The 5,283-nt window shown below is 46.8% G+C and overlaps 1 non-coding gene across 1 annotated transcript; it reads right to left on the bottom strand.

The window, feature by feature from the left end:
- Window positions 1–3,009: 3,009 nt before the first annotated feature.
- trnaw-cca (transfer RNA tryptophan (anticodon CCA)) lies at window positions 3,010–3,081 on the bottom strand. Its single transcript has one exon. It is a non-coding gene; the product is annotated as a tRNA-Trp (tRNA).
- Between the last annotated feature and the right edge of the window lie 2,202 nt (window positions 3,082–5,283).

Raw genomic sequence — 5,283 nt, 5'->3', positions numbered from 1 at the left:
TGGGTAGCCCTTGTCTCCAAGGATCCATCTCTGAAAGCGGATGGGGCCGCGGAAAGGTTCTGGCACCTGGGAGTGCCTTGGTATGCAGGCGTTGTGGCTGCTTCCCGGGATTTGTGCACACACCTATGGGATCCATTTGCAGTGGTCGCAGACCAATTGCACACTGAGCAAGTGGAAGCCCTTCCTGTTGAAGGCTGCTGGCTGGTCTGCAGGAGCCATGATGGTCACATGGGTGCAGTCAATGACACCCTACACCTGGTGGAATTCAGCGATGTCCCCGAATCCTATCGCTCTCTCAGCTTGACTGTTTGGATCAATGTGCACATAGTCACCGGCCCTCCTGAACAGGACATTGGTGACCTCCTTGATGCACTGATTCACTACAGACTGTGAGATTCCACACATATCTCCAGTGGATCCCCGCAATGATCTGGTGGTGAAGAAGTTCAGTGGCACGGTGACCTTCAGTGACACTGGCATCAGGTGCCCACCAAGTCGCATGGGGCACAGCTGCATCATGGCAGAGAGATCAGTGACGACCCCCGTGGAGAGGTGCAGTCTGCGGAGACACTGTCACTCGGACATCTGCAGGTAGTTGAACCTCGGCTGACGTGTTCCTCTGCCTCCTTCTCCAGCCTCCTGTTCGAGGCTGGCCTTCCTGTGGGCCCCCAAGCTGCTGTGGTGCCCCTGCTGGTGCCTGTGCCTCCCTCCCTTCCTCTCTACTCCTCCTCCTCCTCCTCAATGGGAGCCTCGAATCCAATGAGAGCCTCGAATGAGGCCCATGACAGGTTGCCCCTCCCTGAGTGCAAGGCCTTCACAGTTAACAACACCCAGCCACATTTACCTCACTTGTCACCCTCAATGAAGTGACACTGCCCCAATGGCACCCTGGTGTTGTTCCCTCTGCAGAGCTGGCACATTGGCCCCCACTCCTGACAGTGTTTCCCGATGCCCTTTCTGCCAAGTTTTGCTGCCTCACCCGATAGCTTCCCAGTGAAGACAACACTCAGCTCCCACCTCCCAGTCAGCTCCTTTAACCAGGCGAGGCTCTGAAGCCCCGTGGTTCCCGTGTGCTATTAGTTCAATTGGATCCAGTGAATAAAATTGCTGACAATTGGACTCATAAATACTTGATATTTTGATACTTCACATTTTTATTCATTCATTCATGCGATGTGGGCATCGCTGGCTAGGCCAGCATTTATTGCCCATCCCTAATTGCCCATGAGAAGGTGGTGGTGAACTGCCTTCTTGAACCACTGCAGTCCATGTGGGGTAGGTACACCCACAGTGCTGTGAGAAAGGGAGTTCCAGGATTTTGACCCAGCGACAGTGAAGGAACGGCGATATAGTTCCAAGTCAGGATGGTGTGTGGCTTGGAGGGGAACTTGCAGGTGGTGGTATCCCCTGCATTTGCTGCCCTTGCCCTTCTCGGTGGTAAAGGTCGCTGGGTTTGGAAGGTGCTGTCGAAGGAGTCTTGGTGCATTGCTGCAGTGCATCTTGCAGACGGTACACACTGCTGCCACTGTGTTCCGATGGTGGAGGGAGTGAATGTTTGTAGATGGGGTGCCAATCAAGTGGGCTGCTTTGTCCTGGACGGTGTGGAGATTCTTGAGTTGGAATTGCACCCATCCGGGCAAGTGGAGAGTATTCCATCACACTCTTGACTTGTGAATTGCAGATGGTGGACAGGCTTTGGGGAGTCAGGAGTCATGGATGAGTGGGAGGAATATATCACACTTTGGGTCTTTTGTGAGAGGATTTATTGATAAACCTGGGATTTGAGAGGAAGCTGCTTCATGGTTTACAGAACCAATTCAGCCCCTGGGGTGGAGCCAACAGCTGCACTGTAATTACTCACCTCAGGATTCCAAGCCTCTGACCAGCTCTTCTAGTCACGTTATTTGTATGGCTACCCATGGTAACCTCCATGATGTTGATGGTGGGGGATTCAGTAATTGTAATGCTATTGAATGTCAAGGGTAGATAGTTAGATTCTCTCTTGTTGGAGATGGTCATTGCCTGGCACTTGTGTGGTGCGAATGTTACTTGCCACTTCTCATCCCAAGCCTGTGAGACTGAAATAGCTCAGTTGGGAGTGTGTTGGACTGAAGATCCCTGGTTCAATCTGGGGTTTTGGCAGTTCTCCTTTATTCTGCATCGCCCTTTGGTTTTGACTCTTGAGCTGCACAATTTACACTGAAATTATTTACCCAACTCTGAAGGTTGGATTGGAATAGAGAGATATCAATGATGGGAAATATTTACATTCTCAGCTTTAGCTTATTCTCTATCTCTTTGTGTCCTTTTCCCCAGTTTTTGAATCTTTCAGGGCCGGGTGAACATTTGATTTGCTGCATATGTCCCAAACTGAAGCCTTTTCCACATCTCTGGGCAGTCAGACTTGCTCTGTCTGTTTTTGCTGCTCGTGACCATGAACGAGAACAGGCCACGAGTTCAACGTTTTTCAGAAAACGGAAGATAATTGGAAAGAATTCTGTGTTACTCCAGACCAGTGACAAAGATACAATGGATGTTATTCAAAATAAATTCCCTTTGACATTTGATGTAAACTTGTTTGCATCTAAAAGTTGGATTTTAAGTGTTGCAAAAATGTGTCAAATTAATGACTGACCATGTGACAGCGCACATGGGGATCAAATCCACAGCCTTGTTGTTATCAACACTGCGTCCTAACCAACTGAACTAAGCGGCCGATAGACAGAGCCAGGTATGGGTTTGAGCCGCACGCTGTGCGGTTTGTGTTTTATTTCTCACACTGGGTGACAGAGCGATTGCACAAACAATGGACACATCACATCCCTGAAACATTGTTCTGATATAAAACAGTGTGAAATAAGAACTGAGCATGGAAATGGAACGGAACCAGAAATCAGGACTTTAATCTATTAAAGTTGATCTTGAAATTCTACCATGCACGAATATTCCAAGAGAACGAACTCTCTTCTGATATAAAATCCAGGAACTTGAGCTGCTGTAAAACATAACTGAGCCTGACGTGTTTTGAACACGCAACCTTCTGATCTGGAGTCAGACGCACTACCGTTGTGCCACAAGCTCACAGGTAAAGCAAAGTCTTCCATTCCTGGCAGATTTACTTCTTGTTTAGATTCAGTGATTGAAATTAATTCAATCCTCATCTGACCTCCGCTCTGCAAAGGCCTGCCACCCGACCTGAACCCGACGGGACCCGACGACCTGTGTCGGGTCCGGGTCGTGTTGGGTCGCTCTTCCGGGTCTGGCTTTCGGGCTCGGGTCAGGTCGGGCCAGGTTCGGGTTGGGCTGGGTCCAGGTCGGGCTGAGTCCGTGTCGGACACACACAGTAAGTATTACATTTAACTCTGCTGGGAAGTTGAGTTTAATAAGTGTCAAAAGTTGAAAAGCCAACCTAAGCTGGGAGTCCGGGTCATCAAGGAGGGAAACTCTGAGTCTGCTCAGTGAGAAAGTGAGCATCTCTATGACGTCATTGCGCTCATGCTGCAGCTTCCTGTAGATTCGGAATCGGGAGGTAGATAAAGTGAACATTCCAGTGGTCGGGTAAGGCTCGGGTTAGTTTGGGCGTGGGAATAAATGGAGATACTCGGGCCGGGTCGGGCTCGGGTCCAATGTGGTTCTGTCAGGTTCGGGTCGGCTTTTTTTTCCTGACCTGAGCAGGCCTTTACCGCTCTGTCAGTTCAGTGCCTTATTTAAACTATTACTTGGAGTTCTGTTTTACAGGGTCTCGGCTGTTTAAGTATTTCCCAGACCCACTACTCTGATTAATCAGACATTTTGCTGCTAACTGCTGCTGCTACAATTGAAATGTAAAAAAGAATTTCCAGTGACCTGCAACCAATGGACAAATACATTTCAGAAAGATAAAGCTCATTCACCAATCCACAAATGTGTCTTTCTGCTTATATTTATAAACAACTCCTTCTCTCCACTATGAGAACTATACAATCACTACAGTTATTTGAAAGTTAGTATAAGATGTTCCAGTTCATCAATTTTAAAACTGCAGCAGGTATTTTCCAGAAAACTTCTCTGTTGGAACCTCAGTCCCATTTAGATTGAAAGAGGACAATTAATGTATTCACTTGTTCATTGTGGACAGGTGTCTGACTTCAAATAAATCTCATTAACTTTCAATGAGGTGGCAGTATTTCTGTGCTCCCATTTTACGCAGTCTGTCCTGTTCATGCACCATGTTTTTATTCTCTTCTCCCATTCTCCACAGGATACAGATTACAAGCATCATCAATCGAGCTGTTGAAAAGCATTGGAAGAATCTGGTCACACAGGTATTGAAACATTCATTTTCTGCCATTTTCCAAGTTGGTTGCTTTAAACACAGTACGATGTGTAATCATCTTGAAAAGAGATTCTCTTCAATATCCAATACAAACTGAATTACAAACCTGACAGACAAACACAGGAGAACAAGCGACTAGTGAACACAAACCTCATGGTGCTCATTTTCAGATTTATTGCAGTCATCCGACAAAACAAGTGAAAGAATATTCCAGTGAAATGATTTGGAAAGTAGGGGTGACTTTTGTTGGTGCCTTTCTTTGCTCTGTTGGTGAAACTTTCTTGCACCTGACTCGTGTTCATGTCTCTGTTTCCTCTATTGAATGAGGAAGGAGGTATTTGATCAGAAATCAACTGGATTGTGTACCTTTGAGAGGGGATTTCTGCACCGTCAGGGCTGGAAACAGGAGTGAGTGAAAGACAATGTGTGGAGTTTGATTTTGTACAGAGGGAGAGCAAATCTAACAGGACTGTGAGATATTGGCCTGGATTTTACAGCCCAATAGTGGTGAACTCTGAGACTTTCACTGCTATTGAGGGTCTGAACAGCACTGCAACTGCTGGTACATGCACACACTAACACCAGCATCTGGAAGTTGTGGTGGTGAGAAATGTGCTTAGAAGGAGCCTCTGATCATAATCGCACCAGCCCACTCTTTAAAGTGACAGGGACCTGTAGTTCAGCAATTTGGGCTCATTGCCCACAATGTACCCTGATTTTTACCTGGGTTGGATTAAAGCCGGTACCAACAGGCTCAGGGCTGCTCGGGAAGGACTTTTCCGTTGACACAACAGCTCCACTATTCCAGGAAGACACCGGCAGCAGCAGTTGTCAACTTTCAGAGGGAGTTCAGACATTTTAAATGTTGTATTTTATTTCTTAATTGTATGTAACTTTTTAGCATAGCCTGATCAGAGTTCTTAAATTTACATCTGACTTTTTATTAACAAGATTGAAGTGCTTTTAAA

The sequence above is a fragment of the Heterodontus francisci genome, unplaced genomic scaffold (genome assembly GCF_036365525.1).
Source record: "Heterodontus francisci isolate sHetFra1 unplaced genomic scaffold, sHetFra1.hap1 HAP1_SCAFFOLD_58, whole genome shotgun sequence".
In the NCBI taxonomy this organism is placed as follows: Eukaryota; Metazoa; Chordata; class Chondrichthyes; order Heterodontiformes; family Heterodontidae; genus Heterodontus; species Heterodontus francisci.
This window is presented reverse-complemented; position numbering and strand designations above follow the sequence as displayed.